The sequence below is a fragment of the Mesoplodon mirus genome (genome assembly GCF_964341445.2).
Source record: "Mesoplodon mirus genome assembly, chromosome: 17".
Taxonomy (NCBI): domain Eukaryota; kingdom Metazoa; phylum Chordata; class Mammalia; order Artiodactyla; family Ziphiidae; genus Mesoplodon; species Mesoplodon mirus.
In genome coordinates this window covers 4957487-4974084 of record NC_138993.1, presented here as the reverse complement: position 1 = coordinate 4974084, position 16598 = coordinate 4957487, and the positions used below count along the sequence as shown (strand labels likewise).

General features: G+C 47.5%; 1 pseudogene across 1 annotated transcript; it reads right to left on the bottom strand.

Annotated features, from left to right (window-relative positions):
• Positions 1–11916: 11916 nt before the first annotated feature.
• LOC309792521 (large ribosomal subunit protein uL24-like) lies at positions 11917–12496 on the bottom strand (annotated as a pseudogene). The gene has a single exon. The product of its transcript is annotated as a large ribosomal subunit protein uL24-like (transcript).
• Positions 12497–16598: the final 4102 nt, after the last annotated feature.

Genomic DNA, 16598 nt, shown 5'->3' with positions numbered 1-16598 from the left:
TTTATTTAAGCTATGCTTTGATTGATCCAAGCACACCTTCCAGTATGCTTACCTTGTTACCACTTATCTCCTCATACAATCGACTCGTATCTGCCAATAGGTTGTGATTTTTGTCATAATACTCGAGGAGGGTGATGGGTGGTGTGTGTGTGCTTCGTGGACTTATTCAACTAAGCACTGTACTCTTAATTTACTACTAAATCCTCCTTTGGTTTTTAGGTTTCATAAAAACCTTCGTGTAGATAAGAGAATGTTCTTGGTGTAGAAAATGTAGCCCATTTCTTCCCACCCCAAGGGTTACGCCTTGACCTAATGTTTTTAAGCACTCTAGTTGTGCTTACCTTTACTCCTTTTTAGGGTTTGCTGAAGAGGGCGGTGTATAGACTGAATTAGCCAGGGTTGGTGAGGTTTATCAGGGTTCATCGATTACCGACAGGCTCCTCTAGAGGGGTGTGAAGCACTGCCAAGTCTTCTGAGTTTTAAACTGTTGCTGGTAGTACTCTGGCCAATAATCTAGTTCTTGTAATTATTTGGGTTTAGGGCTAAGCATAGTGGGGTATCTAATCCCAGTTTGGGTCTTAGCTGTCGTGTAATCAGGATGTGCTAAAGTCACTTTTTAGTCTATTTTTACTTTAATTATGGCTTTTTACAGCTTAATTAAAATTTAACTTTATTTTGCATTACTCTTTAACACGCTTCACGCCATATTTCTATTAACTTGGGTTGATCGTATGACCCTTGTGGCTGGCACGAAATGTACCAGCCTTAATTAGTATGGCTTAGTCGAACTTTCGTTTATGGCTTAATTGTGATCACTGCTGTCTCCTGCAGGGGTGTAGCTGAGCACGGCGCTGTGGGCTACCGGTGCAGAGTGCTTGACACCTGCTCCTTTTAACCGCAGTGATTTAGCGGGCATTCTCACCAGAGCGTGGATACTTGCATGTGTAATTCTGTTAAAAATTAAAAGAAAGGCTGAGACCAAACCTGTGCGTTTGTGGAACTAGCAAGCCCATCTAGGTGTCTTCAGCGCCCTGCTTTAGAGGTTTACGCTACATCAACTTGTTGTGTACAAGTGATATTTATATGGCTGTGTTATGTGGCTTGTGTCAGATTTAGTATTAAATTTTTGATAAAGTGGCTAATGAATCTAGGGGGATGTCTGTCTATATGGGTGGTGAATATCTAAGTAGTTTATTGGTATGATGTGGGTGTTTTTGAGGTTGCCTGTTTTGATGGTTTTTATGTCCACCCCAACTCGGCACCACAGGTATGAGTGGGGCAAGATGCAGTGTTTCCACCCATTTTTTTTTGACTTGTGAAGACTTTGGCACTAATCATGATCTTCTATTACCTTTTTCAGGAGCTTGAGGGACAATCCTCCTCAATTTTTAAAAAGTATTTATTTATTTGGTTGCACTGGGTCTTGGTTGCAGCACGTGGGCTCCTTAGTTGTGGCACGCATGTGGGATCTAGTTCCCTGACCAGGGATGGAACTCGGCTGCCTGCATTGGGAGTGCGGAGTCTTAACCACTGCACCACCAGGGAAGTCCCCTTCCTCAATTTTTAAGGAAACATAAAACACAAACAAGCAGACTGTGTATCTTAGGATTCAGCGAGGCTTTGCCCCCAGGATTCACTCCATCGTCAGGAAGGCAGGGAGAGGCTGAGGAAAGGAGCATCTGGGGAGACTGACCCCAAAGAGATGCTGAGAGTAGGTTCAAAGGCAGTAAAGCAAGAGGTTCACGGGACACAGCAGTAGATGATGTGGGTCCAGCCAAAGAGCTGGGTGTCCCCACAGGTGGGCAGAACCTAGAAGGTGAGTCCAGCAGTAGAGGCCCCAGGCAGGGAAAGAACCCGTGGTCACCCTCAAGGAAGCCAGTCAGAGGAGGCAGGACTCAGCTGCAAGTCCAGGGTGAGAAAAGCAAAGGTCCAGCTGAGAGCGTCCAGGACGCCAGGCCTTACCCAGAACAGGGTCCCGATCCCTGCTACAAGGCTGGGTCCCAACATCGGGCAGAGGGGTCATCAAGCGCCCTTGTGCTGAGTCCTGAGTTCACCGGGACTTTTCTGGTTACAAGGAGCAGAACCCCTCGTGACCTAGGGAAGCTCATGGATTCCTGGACCCTGGGCTCAGGAACCAAAGCTGGAATCACAGGGAAGCTGGCCCTCCACCTCTCTGGCCCTCATCTCTGCTTCATTTCTCTCCCTTTCAGGTCTACTTTCTCTTTCTCAGACCTCAAAACTGAAACAGAAGTGGCCATAGACTTCCACATCACAATTTAGACCCTAGAGAGAGACTGATTTTTCTACCAGGCCCAATTCTAAACTCCTGTATGAGGAATTGCCTCCGATTTTGCAGTTTGCCCACCCCTGGGCCAGTCGAATATAGTGGGGAAACCGGGTTGCATTGTTAAAAACATGGCAGTCTCCATGGACGGAAGGATGGATGGAATGGGGGTGGGCAGTTTCTAAAAAGCAGGTACCAGGAAGACCACCCAACAGAATGCAGTCCAGCTGGGGTCTGATGAGGCAGGCTGCAGAGTTAGGGGACTTAGTTACATGTCTCACCTTAGGGGTTGCTTCTTAGGGGCTATTTTGACAAGCTTGAGACTGGCTGTCCCTGGGCATGTGATTAATAGAAGGTCTAATTAACAGTCAAAACCTCTAACTCAAGAGACAAGCTGTGACGCAAAGAAGTGAGGACTAGGACTTCTCCAAACCTCCCTGCTCCCTCCGGTTAGGGGGATGCCTCAAGGAATGGTGCTTCCTCACGTGCTTCCTTGTCCAGCACCGCCTGGGGCGCTCCCGGAAGAGGCGGTCGGGGGGCCTCCCCTCCCAGTGGTGGAAACGGCTGACGACGATCAGCACTCTGAGATAAGTACGAGCAGAGCGCCAGGGCGAAGAGAGGGGCCCTGAGGTGCCTGGCGAGCTGAACTGTGAAAGATGATCCAACAGAGGCTGGTACAGCAGAAAGAACAGTGAACGAGGCATCGCAAGGTCTGAGTTTTTGTCCTGGGTCTGCGACCCTGGGGCCAGGGCTAGTCAAGGCAAGAGAAGTGCCTTGGGTGCAAAATCTTAAGGAAACAGTCACTCCCAGGGTCATGAAAGGCTGAGTGCTTCTCAAACCGTGGGCATTGGCACCTCTCTGCCACGTGCCCTTAGCAGGTCACTCTACCTGCCTGGGCTAGATAGGTGATGGAAGGTCACCTCTCTCCAGGTGATCCCGTGGTGCTCCTGCCCCAGACACTGCGGCAGAGTCCCAGATACGGGTCCACAGAGCAGACGGACCCTCCCCTCAAGCTCCTCAGGGCCTAGAATAAGGATTACATTTTCCTTCACTCCCTCTGCCTTTCCTGTTTACTTGTAGCTTTCCGTGCCTCTCTCCTCCACTTAGCCTGGGAAGCTGAGGTTACTGTGTTGCCCTTTTGTAGTGAAGGAATTAGATTTCTAGTAAGGTTTACATGGGAAATGAGCTTCGTAAGTACCATAATGAGCAGTTCCACATTATAACTGAGGGAAAAGGAGCCTGAAAAATCATTAAACTCTGTGCTTAGGTAAAGAAAGATGAACCACGAGAGAAAGGCCATTCAGTGACTCAGGCTGCAAAATTACCAGCGCCTGGGGGAGTTTCTGGCCTCTCCTGACAAGTAGAAAGAGGAAGGCACCCCATGGAGCAATCTTTAGCAGCTGGACATTTTTCAAAGGCAGCTGGCTACTGGCTCTGTGGAGCTACAGTCCTTACATCTGACTACTAAACAATCTGCTCAGGTGTTCCCACAAGTATCCCAAATTCAACTTGCCCTAAACAGAATGTATCACCCCTTCCAACCCACTCCCCTGCTACCCTACCCACCACGGATCATCCAGTCTCCTAGCTGGAAACCTGGGAGTCACCGGGTGTTCTAGACAATTCCCTTGCCCTTATTCAGTGGAGCATCAGTTACTGACGCCCTGGGGTCCACCCCCCTGGGGTCTAACGCTGGGGGCCACCACCTGGAGGCTTTATGACGCCACCCTTGCCTCTCCATTCTCCCAGCCAGCACTTGGTTCACACCCTCAGCACTTCTTGCCTGGATCCTCAGTCCAGCTCCTTCCCAGACACCCTCTCTACTGCTGCTTTTATTTTTCACTATTTTTTTAATGTGGAATATATCAGCTACAGATTAGAATTTCTAAACACCAGAGTCACCACCACCCAGATGAAGAGAACGCTGTCCTTTCCTTAGAGGGGCCCGTGCAGCCCCCTCCCCCTTGTCCATTCTCCTGCCTCTCCCCGAGAGTGAGCCACGATCCCGACCCTGCGTGGGCTTTCACATTTCTACATGCATTCTAGAATCAGATTCTGGAGTCCCACAAGACAAACCCAGTTGGGTTTTTTGAGACTGCATTGACTCTCTAGATTAATTAGAGGAGGGTTGATGTCTTTAACCCACTGAGTCTTTAGTCCGTGTACACTGTCTATGTTCCTCTGGGTCTTCTTTTATGCTCAATACAAACCACAGAAGTCTTGTAAATATTTAGTTATTTTTCCCCAAGTTTCTCATATTTCTGTGTCATCTTCTGTTTGTTGCTGTTATACCAAAATGCAACTGCTTTTATGTTGATCTTGGACCCAGAAGCCCTTCATTTACCTGCAGAACCTACACTGCTCTGTGAACAGCATCACCAGAAGTGTGTTCATTTATGAACAGGTGTTCCAACTCCTTTCCACTAGCAGAAAGCCCTGCCTGGTCTGGGCTCAGCCCATGCAGCTCCCTCCTCCCCTGCACTCACTCTGCTCTTCTCACCCCGACAGACCAGACCGTGAGGTCCCCAAACCCGCCAAGCTGGTTTCCACCACAGGGCCTTTTGCATTGTCGTTCTCTCTGCAGAAACTGCTCTCCGAGCCTTCAAATGGCTCTGCTCAACCGGCACCCTCATTAGTTCCCCAAAGAAGCCTTTCCTGACTGCCCCCTACTCCTCCAAGGTGGCCACTCTCTGTCCCCTGACTTGGCGTGGTTTTCATCGCATGTATCACCACCCAAACTACTTGTAAGTGGATGAATAAGTGAATGTGCCCTAGAGAGAGATGAAGTGTCAGAGGCGCTGGGAATGCCCATGCCCGTCAGCTCACTAAAGTGGGAAATTCAACCACTGAAGATTTGTTCCTTGGCTTTAAAAGGAGCATAAAAGCATCACCCAGTTGTGGTGAGGATCCAGTAAATAAGACGACGTGGTGAAGGGCTGTGCGATGCTCACTCAGAAGTGTGGGCATCAAAACAGACCCCTGCTTGGAGGGATGAGGGACAGCAACAGAAGAGACCCTGTGACCCTCATCCAGGACACGTGGACGGCATGAAAGGCTGAGAACGGAAGGAGGAAGGACGGGTCAGAGGTGCTGAGTCAGGCCGGGCAGGAAGAGGAGCGGCATCTCCCAGGAGTGGTGTGTTCAGTCCTGGGTGCAGGAGGGCTTCAGTAGGGCGGCTTTGGGTCCCGGATGATGGGCCAGAGGGGACCTTACTGTCATCGGAGAGAAAGGGGGGTCTACAGGGAAACAGCCAGTGGCCTCAGTGCATCCCCCTCCACAGGTGACCACAGAAGGTGAAAGACCAGGGGGAAGAGGCAGGGCCATGGAGTCCAGCCCCCCCACCCCGCCAGAGTCCACAGGCTCTGATGCAGAACCAAGGCTCACACGAGGCATTAGCCATTCAGACAAAGCAGGGCAGGGCTTCCCATAGAGCGGTGGCCTGGAAATGCTGTTTCCTGACAGTGTCTTCCAGTCGGCTGGACCTGATGGAGCACCTACCATGCACAGGGGCTTACTCTCTTCGGGTTGTACTTTCTTGACTTTTACATGAAATTGCCTGGTTGCACCCAATGTTTAAGTATACAAGTGTGTTCCTAGTGGTCTTTGGCTGTAGGATGTTGACAAGTTCTACGATGGGTATACATGTTACAAATTATTGTGTCTTCCTGGTGCATTGATTATTTTACCAATGTATGATGGTAAAATAATCAGTGTACCGCTTTATCGTTAGGAATGACTTTTGCCCTAATGTCCATTTTGTCTGATACAGCTACACCAACCTTGTTCTGGTAGATATCTACCTGGCGTGGTAAGCAGAATAATGACACCCTCTGCCCCAAAGATGTCCGCATCTAATCCCTGGAACCTGTGACTCTGGTACCTTACATGGAAATAGGGACTTTGAAATGGGAGATTATTCTGCGTTATCTGGCTGGGCCCAGTGTATTCACAATAGTGAGAACGAGAGGGAGCTGGAATAGAGGAGAGGGCAGTGCGGTGCTGGAGGCAGAGACCACGGTGATGCACTTTGAGAGGGAGGAAGGGGCCACGAGCTAAGGAATGCAGGTGGCACTAAAAGCTGAAAAGGGCAAGGAAATAAATTCTCCCACAAACCCTCCAGAGGAACCAGCCCTGCCGACACCTTGACGGTAGCCCAAGAAAACTAACTTTGGACTTCTGACTTCCAGAACTGCCAGAGAATAGATTTGTGTTGTTTTACGCCTGACATTTGTAGAACTTTCTTACAGCAGCATCGAGAAACCAATATACCCCACATTCCCCATATCTCTAATCTCAGAGCTTCCATCCGAGATCATTTTCCTTCTGTCTAAATTTAGTAAATCCTTCTGAATTTTCTTCATTGAAGGTATTTTGGTGATGACCTTTCTCAGAGTTTGTTTGTTTGGAAAAGGATTCTCTTCCCCTTACAGACTAGGAAGCTGGTTCCACGTACACTTCCTGGAGACTCTTTCCCTTCGTTTGCCTTCTCCGGGGGTGAGTCCCAGCTTTGCTTCCTCCTCTTTCATGGTTGAAAGTGTATCAGCAAACCCCGTCGGTGGACATTAGCACTGTTCCCCGGATTCCTCTTCCCCACCCAGGCACAGGACAGGGCGTACCTGGATTTTTCTGGAGGGGTGGGGCCGTGTGGTTAGTTCTAGCGATGAGTGATAGTAGAAATCTGTGTTTCTTGTGGGCTGAGCATTTCACTGCTAGTGTGAGCCCTCAGAGACCTCCGTTTCCCTCTTAGCAGCACGTATGGTGGAAGCTGCCCTGCCAGCCTGGGCCCCTGAGTGGCTCCAGTGAGTACAGCTCCCTGTCAGTTTTCAATGGACGCACGGTAAGAACAAGAAATAAACTCTGGTTGGGGCTGTTTGTTGTCACAGCAAAACCTAGCCTAACCTGACTGATACAGGGCTCCTGATTACATCTCTAGTTTTGTTTCTCCTTTCAGATCCAATCAAACCCAAAGCTTTAAGGTAACCATGCCACAGATTAGACTCTCAAGGTTCTAGGATACAGGATCTGATCAACAGAGGGGAAAAAAATAGCACTTTATGCTGCTATATGGTTTTAGAAAAAAGTTCGTGAAAATTGACTTCCTGTCCAGAATGTTCTCTGCAGCTGGGCTGTCATTGCTGCTCCTTTTATAGAACATTAGGCAACTGTCATGGAAATTAACACCCCAAGGTTTCTGTTTACATTTTGTAACTGACCTTCGGTATGCTCATTAGGATTTTATACAAAAACTTTAGTACTCTGTGTATGTGATGTATTCCTTCATGGAGTTTTATTAAAATCCTGTTTTCTTCTTCTAAAGGAATACATTCCTGTTTAATAATGCAAGTCAATGGAAAAATAAGATGTGACACTCCAAAGCTCACTTCCCAGTTCACTTTTAAAGGCAGATATCAACTCCGTGTGAAGATAGGCAGTTATAGTCTCCACATCCTCAGAAGTAACTGGATGCTCCCGCCATTACTAACAGTGCTGCAAGTACCCAGACTCCAAACCACCCGCCCTGGGCAAAGACCAGCAAGCCCAGTTACACCTCAGGTGGGGCATGCTGGACTCACAGGCAGAAGAGGGAGCTGGATTTCATGGGTCTCTGTTCTCCTGCCCCCTTCAGAGAAAGGCCTATGTTTCCGAAGAAACAGATGAAAGAAAAACAATCAGCATTCCTAGTCAGGCAGTTTAATTTCCCCACAGTTTTTTCTCTTCTATAATAAATATAAATAATTGTATCACGATATTTGGGGAGATATGTCTGGGAGAACACCCAACATACATCACATGCTAATCCTAACAGAGCCAGCAGTTCCCGAGGCTTCTGCCTGGGCACTCCTCCCCTCTGCTCAGTGCTACATTCACCCTGAGGGCTGTGGCCAAAGGCTGCAGAGGAACTCAGCTGAGAAAATGTGGATGTGAGCATTAAGAGGTCATTCCAAACTCTCGTTTCAGGCAGGTTTTAAGTTTCATCTTTTTCTAAACATTTCATAAGAGTGCCCACAGAACATTAAAATTTCTCCTTCCTCGCTTCTAGAAAACACGCTAAGGTAGTTAGGAGGGAGAGCTGATCGAGAGGCAAAACGCCTGTGTGGGTGACCTGCACGTTACCTGCCTCTAAAATAGCACTGCCTTGTTTCATCCTGTGTCGTCTGTTTAACTCTCACCCTGTCTCTGCCGGACGATGCCAAGCCAAGGGGTTGGAATGACAGCAAGATGGTTGTGATCTCTCCACACTGGTGGCTTGAAACTGGCTGGTGAGGGTTTGGTCCTGTGCCAGAAAGCCCAGTCCTATGACCAAGGCCCCTTAACTTATCACTCATGTTCCGGTACCAGGGGTTTCATCAAGCTTTGTTATTTCTTTAAGTCTGGGGATGAACTGTGACTCATTGTTGAGGACATGTGAGTGAGCATCTGGCTCCTTTAATAGCAGCCTAGTGGATTTTCCTTGTCAGTTATGACTGTTCTGAAACAGTACAGTCTTGAAATGAGCGATCCCCGGATCACAAGTAGCCCAGCATCCACACAGCGCCACTGACCCCTTTGGAATCCCCTGGACCATGCACCTTCCTAACGTCATTTCCTAGGCAGAGCACAGGATTGTCTGGCTGGGAGTCCTCCTGCAGAGAGCACACACACATTGAGAAGGTGCTGGTGGCTATTTACAATAGCCAGGACATGGAAGCAACCTAAGTGTCCATCGACAGATGAATGGATAAAGAAGATGTGGCACTAATATACAATGGAATATTACTCAGCCATAAAAAGAAACGAAATTGCATTGTTTGTAGTCAGGTGGATGGCCCTAGAGTCTGTCATACAGAGTGAAGTAAGTCAGAAAGAGAAAAACAAACACCATATGCTAACACATATATACAGAATCTAAAAACCAAAAAAAAAAAAAAGGTTCTGAAGAACCTAGGGGCAGGACAGGAATAAAGACGCATATGTAGAGAATGGACTTGAGGACACAGTGGGGGAAGGGTAAGCTGTGACAAAGTGAGAGAGTGGCATGGACATATACACACTACCAAACGTAAAATAGATAGCTAGTGGGAAGCAGCCGCATAGCACAGGGAGATCAGCTGGGTGCTTTGTGACCACCTAGAGGGGTGGGATAGGGAGGGTGGGAGGGAGACGCAAGAGGGAAGAGATATGGGGATATGTGTATACATATAGCTGATTCAGTTTGTTATACAGCAGAAACTAACACACTGTTGTAAGGCAATTATACTCCAATAAAGATGTTAAAAAAATAAAATAATAAAATAAAAAAAAAGTACTGCTGGTACACAACAGGGAGACAGCCCGGGAGGGGTGCTCCACCTGGGCAGCAGGCTGGTGTCAGGGCAGAGCCCGTGATGGGGACATCAAGGAGAAGGCAGGAGCCCAGGCTCAGGAACAGGAGAGCCCCTCTCTGTAGACCGGACACTCCCTGAGGACAGGCACCAGGCATATGGTGCTCACAGCTAGTCCTCCACACGTAGCACATGGTAGGTGCTCCATAAATGTTTGTGGAATGAATGAAGCAACTAGAGAAGGACCAGGAAACATCTGGCCAGCAAGATGAATAGGGACAACAGCAAATATTCTCACAAAGCAAATGCTATGATCCAGTACCGCTGAAAATTTCCATCAAAGTTCCCTCCCGAAAAAAAAAAAAAAAAGTTCCCTCCCGAGGGAAGGGTGGAGGGAATGCTTATCCTGGGGGGATCTGGAGTGTAGCCAAGCGGACAAGAAAGCACATTCAGCCATGTGCAACCAACAGTTATGCACACAGCTGTCACATGTTCGTCCTGAGGTCCTTCCCATGGACAACCCTTGGTCCAGCTCCTGCACTCCCTCCATGAGACAGAAGCCTTTGATAACCCCTACCCCGTGGGAATCCTCTAAGCTCGTGTAGGTCCTGAAGGGTCGCCTCCTGTCCCTCCACATTCTTCTTTCCTGGCGGAGATCTTTGGATTGTCTCTTTTCTCCGGAGATGTTGACTTCTGCCTCAGAGGCATGGCCCTTACCTGAGGCAGCAACGGGTCGTCGTCAGCACAGCGAGTACCAGGGATGCCGCCAAGGACGACGGACGGGGTGGTGCGGGGGATGCAAGACGTGGGAATTAGGACAACAAGGGGAGGTTTCTTAACAAGCTGTCAACTATCAAAATTGCCTGACAACGGTGTGAAATCTGCTCAGAAGGATGATAAAATGAGAACAGCCCCTCCTCTGTGTAGACTCCGTAGGCATGTGCCTGTGTGAAGGTAGGGGATGAACCAAATGATCTTGTCAGGCTTCTGAGACGCCATGATTCTACAGCCCCTGGCTTATACAGCACCTTTCACGATGTTGTCGTGGCCCAGTTTCAGACAAGTTGTTTGATCTTATTTTACAGCCGAGAAATCTAGGTCACAGCATGTTGGACCATTTGCCCAAAGTTAAACTGAAAGCAGCCTTTGTCAGCTGTCTGCTGTCCTCGGAGGAGAGTCCAAAATTGGTGAAGTTCTGGTTTCTGGCTTATAATTAGCTCCCAGAAAATGATGACAGATCACCCTGCATGAGAGGCCCTGAGGCCCATCTTCTTTTCCCAGGGACCTGACACAAAGTCCCTGTATCAGCAGCACACAGCTCTGTTTCTCGTTCTCATGCTGCTGGAGCTCAGGGGCTGCAGGAAGAGCAAACTGTGGCTGAGAGGAGCCTGGACCTCCTGCCCCCACTCCTGCCCCTGCTCCCCTAGAGCAGAGTCTCCCGTGGGGGTGTGCGAGGTGCCCCATCTGGCTGAAGCCCACAGGCTCAGCTTTTGGAGGTCACTGAACCTCTGCTTGCATCCCTGGATTCTGGTGGAGCTCAGAGGTCACACCGTGGATAACTACCAGCTGTGAGTGTCTTAGAGAACCAGAGAGATGGGTTAGGAGCTTCTGATGATTTCCCCTTATGTCTTGGCTACTCTTCTTCATTTCAAAGTAGTTAAGGCCATCTGCTTGGCCCTGGATTTTCTGGGGTGACCCTTGGATTGGGAGGGACCTCAAGCCCAAAAGTAGTCAAGTCCATTCACTGATCACTCTGGTCCCAATTCTGGGAATCCCTCCCCAACACACACACACACACACACACACACACACACACACCTCCACATTCTCAAATTTTTATAAGGTCTTTCCAAAACCAAAGCAAAGCCTTGACTTCTGGAGAGCACTGGGATCCTCCAGCGTCTGCAGTGCCACTCTTTGGCCACTAGCAACAGAGGCCGCCATCATTGTTAGTGTCAAGGCTGGAAGAAGGAAGTCCATCTTTTTTTAAATTAATTAATTTATTTATTTTTGGCTGCGTTGGGTCTTTGTTGCTGCGCGCAGGCTTTCTCTAGTTGTGGCGAGTGGGGGCTACTCTTCGCTGTGGTGCGCGGGCTTCTCATTGCGGTGGCTTCTCTTGTTGCGGAGCAGGGGCTCTAGGCACACGGGCTCAGCAGTCGTGGCACACGGGCTCAGTAGTTGCGGCTCACAGGCTCTTGAGTGCAGGCTCAGTAGTTGTGGCGCATGGGCTTAGCTGCTCCGCGGCATGTGGGATCTTCCCAGACCAAGGCTCGAACCCGTGTCCCCTGCCTTGGCAGGCGGATTCTTAACCACTGCGCCACCAGGGAAGTCCCAGGAAGTCCATCTTGAAGACATAGTTTGATCCATATATGGATCATTAAGAGCGTTATGTGAGTTGTATTTTCTTTGGTACCCATTTCTTTTTTTTTTTTCATTTTAAGTTTTTAATGAAAGTTGTATATAAGAATACTTTATTCCTGCATCTTCTCAATTGTTTCTTCCTTATATTTGCCCTTTTCCTTTCCTACTTGGTGAGATTTGGCTTTACGTTCGAGGATCTTTTTGTGGTCTTTGTCCAGTTTAAGTCTGGGGGTAACCACCTTGCTGGGTGAATACCCACATGGACAGTCGTGCCGTTAGCCTTCTCCCGCTGCACTCGTTCAATGTAGACGACATATTTCTTCCTGTAAACCTGGACTACTTTGCCAATTTGCTGCCCTTTGTAGTGCCCGCATACAACTGGAACTTCATCATACTTTCAGATGGGCATGGATCAGACACTGTACTTCTGTTCCAGCTCTTTAGAAAGAGGGGAAAGCACATTGAAATGCCTTTTCCGGTTCTTGCTTCAGTCAGAAGTCACAAAGGGATTGAACTTCATTTTGGCCTCCGGCGCTTCAGCGATGGCCACAAAAGGGCTGGTACATGTTTCTTACCACATTTACTTAACATTTCGTTAGGACACAGCAACACAGAGGAAGAGCACAACCTGGGTTTGAATCCTGGCTCTGCCACTTGCAAGCCAGCTAACCTTGGACAAGTAGCTTAATTTCCCTGGAGCCTCATTTTCCTCATCTGTAAAATGGGAATAATTATATCCGTCTCCAAGGTTGTAGTGACGATAAGAGCTAGCACATGTAGAGCACCTGGTTTTTGTCTGGCACGTGGTAGGTGCTTAGTGAAGGTGGTGTGGACACCAGCAGTCAGGGTGTTTGGCGGGTGTCCTGATCAGGCTCCACCTCTCCCCATGGGAGGTGCTGCATCGTTCTCAACTTCCTGTTGGATGGGGGTGGGGGTTCCCCAGCTTGTCCAGGGGCCAACACTCCTCTGAGTATCTGATTCCTGAGCTCACACTGCCTGGCACCATACTTTATTCCCCTGAGAAAGGCCACTGTCATGTTCCCTCCCACGCGGCTGGAACCCAAGCCCTCTGCTGGGCCCCAGCCCTATGGATGCATCGGTCCTTGGCCCCAGAAGCCTCCGGAACTCCTGGCTCCGTTAGGATTAGCGTATGATGTATGTTGGGTGTTTTCCCAGACAAATCTCCCAAAATATCGTGATACAATTATTTACTAGAAGAGAAAAAATTCTAGGGAAATTAAACTGTCTGGCTAGGAATGCTGATAGTTTTTCTTTCCTCTCATCTGTTTCTTAGGCAAAATAATCCATTCCTAAACCCCAAGCAGCTATAATTCTAAATAAGCACATCCAGTATAATAAGCCTGATAAATGATAGTATTAACTCTGACTAGCTCGGGTCGGGCAAAGTGCCAGCTCAAGCATCAGAGAATTTCTCTCAGGACCTCTTGAATCGAGACATCTGCTGTTACCTCTAGGGTAACTCAGCACTTTTATCAGGCTCTAAACAATCAATCCCTTCCACGCCATGCTGGAGGCAGCTGGTAAAGCGTGGGCCAGGGCACAGTATGATTTTTATTTCAGATGGAATGGACGTCTAATTGAATGCTTGCACAACTGCATTCCAGCCTGGAAAATCTACCTGCTGGTTTCACCACCAGCTGGGAGTTCTCAGAAGCAGGTGACCCTCTCCACAATAGCAGTGGCGATTTCATGAAATTGAAAGTGAAGCTGAAGGTGGCTGCTGATTTGATTCCCCCTTCAGCATCTCTTGCTCATAACGCCAGTGACGGAGGAGAGACAGCTGTTGCCTTCCACACCACCTTCAGCTTAGTCACCCCAAGTGATGTACACATGCATAACCAGCCTCATCTCGAAATAAGGGAGGGAATCAGAAATGTAGTGAGGGGGTGTCTGCTTGCCGCTGCACCCCTTCTGCTTCCTTTTTCTTTCAGTCTATTGAGCTATTGTTAATTCTTTTCCTCCCGCACAAAAATGATCACACTCATGTTCCTTTCATGGTTTCCAGTAGAAACCATACCTATTTTACAGAACATTTCTCCATTTTTTCTTTGCCCTAAAGCACGGGCATTAAGTCAGAAGTGGTTCCAGATTCATAAACAAAGGTTTGTGACTGTCCTAAGACATCAATGACTAAGTTCTTCACTAAACCAGGAGGAGGTTCTGAGTCGTAGTTTTACTAGTTTTACACAGTTTTACTTTTGCTTGTTGAACTATTGGTGTTACTGCTCTAAGAGTTTTTACATCAATTAAAACAAAAGTAACCAGAAAAGGATGTCCATATAGGGGAGAGGCTAAGGAAACTAGAGAACGATCCACACCAAACAGCCAAGAACACTGAATAGCTATTAAAAAGTGTAGCCATGAAAATTGTAAAATTTTTTTTAAAAATCAAATTATGTAACCTGATCTCACTTTTGTAGGAATAGAAGTACGTTTGTATGTGTAGGTGCTCAAAATGCACAGAAAGGAGCCTGGGGAATTGCACAGGGAGCACTTACTGTGGGTGCCACACCACTAGGGAGTGGGAGTGCGGAGTTAGGGGAGGTATGTTTCCGGGATTACTTCTATGTCACCGGATCTATTACAAGAACAGTATATCATGTGTGTAATATATATGTGTACACGTACATACATACATGCATGAGTAAGTATGTATGTACATAAAAGAGAACAGTAACTTCAAATTTTATTTCACTTCCATAATGTTCATATAGTGGTATTACCACTCTTGGAGGCTGGAAATTGTTCCTCCTCTTTAGCTGATGGACTTTGGGAGCCTTTGTCTCTCCTTTATTGCAATGACTCCCAACTTTGAATGCAGATTAGTATCACTCAGGAGCCCAGGCCCCATTCTGGGCCAGTTAAGTCACGATCTCTCCGAGTGAGACCGGCTCTGGCATTTTACAAGGCTCCCGGGGCAATTTCAGTGCAAGACCAAAGTTGAGAACCACTGCCTTACTCTGTAAACCCCTCAAGGGTAGGGTCTGTGTCTGGTTTGTCTTTTTGTCCACAAAGCACCTAAGTTAGTGACTTACATTGATATAATGAAGAGATCTGGACACTCCAATATTCTCAGAGGGAGAAAAAAATCATAACAACTAGGAACTGACTAACATGTTAGAACCGTCTAAAGTACACAGATTCACAGTAACCAACAGAGAGCATCACACTTCTACGGATGCCCTCAGGGTCAGCTGACCTCTTGGATATGCATCTTTTTGTGTACACACACACACACACACACACACACACATCCCGTGCTGGGTTTCTAGCCCGTCCCTGAATTTGGTGCAGCGCTTCTTTGGCCAGGTCATAGCCCAGTAGGGGAAAGTGAAAGCCCTCAACCAGCTGTGCCCTTTGTTGATGTCAGCAAGAAGACTGTAAAATGAATTTCTAATCTCCGTTGAGCAGAAGGCCACCTTGGAAGGACCCTTGTCCTCCTCATGACTGCGTCCCATTTTTCCTGAGACATTTCCTAATCGTGCCCGGCTTTTCCTTGGAGCTCATTAACACATACTCATGAAAAGAGAACTTTGAAAATTTGAAGTTCTTCTGAAATATTTTGGGTTTTGTCTTGCATGTGGAGCCAAAGGCCTATTCTTCCCCCAGCACAGCTGGTGTTGCTGGCTTTGGCGGCCACATCTAAAACTCTGTAGCTTTACATGTTATTGATTTGGCCCACCAGGCCTGTTAAAAGGAGTTAACATGAGGGCAGAGGGTCCATTTTTATTGGGTAGCATACCTGGAATTATCCATACTTGATACAGCGCTCTGAGCAGCCATGTGGTTACATTAATTGTCTAGCTGTCAGTCTCCTGACAAGATTTCAGGGGCAGAATGTCTGGTGTATGAGTGGATTATAATTCCATTATAAATATCCCTGCTAATATATTCATGAGGCACTTTTAAAAATAATTTATATAACACTCTGAAGTTACTTTGTGTCTTTATTTAATTGGTACTCGATGCTTGTAATATTGCTCCATTTTCAAATCTTCGTAGGGTTCTATTGCTTTTTTTTAAAATAGTTATTTATTTATTTGGCTGTGCTGGGTCTTAGTTGTCACGTGCGGGATCTTTAGTTGCAGCATCTTTAGTTGCGGCATGCAGAATCCTTAGTTGTGGCATGTGGGATGCAGTTCCCCAACCAGGGATCGAACCCGGGTCCCTGCATTGGGAGCTCGGAGTCTTAGCCACTGGGCCACCAGGGAAGTCCCTTAGGGTGCTATTGCTTTTTTAAAAAACCCCATCAGGCCACAGTATCACAACAGATTTTGTGAAATCATATCACTTGCTGAACCTCTAAAATGTATGAGCTTATGTATTTTAAAATCAAGAAACTCCCTAATTATTTGGAACAGTATCTGCCTTTTACATCATTTAGGAGCACGTACATTTTTATGAGCTTACAATTCCAAACATAGGAAAAATAGTGGTCTTAAATCTCAGTATTCTGGAGGAAAACTACATTAAATCAGCCACGTGGAGTATTTCCTCTGTAACCACACGAAAGTTGCAAACTTTTCCTCAAGACAGAAACTAAACTTGAGAGAAAACCACGGCTCCCTTTGGCACATCTCCTCTTAGGGTGGCACCTTCTGAGCCACCTCCACCAGCTGGCGTCCCCTCAC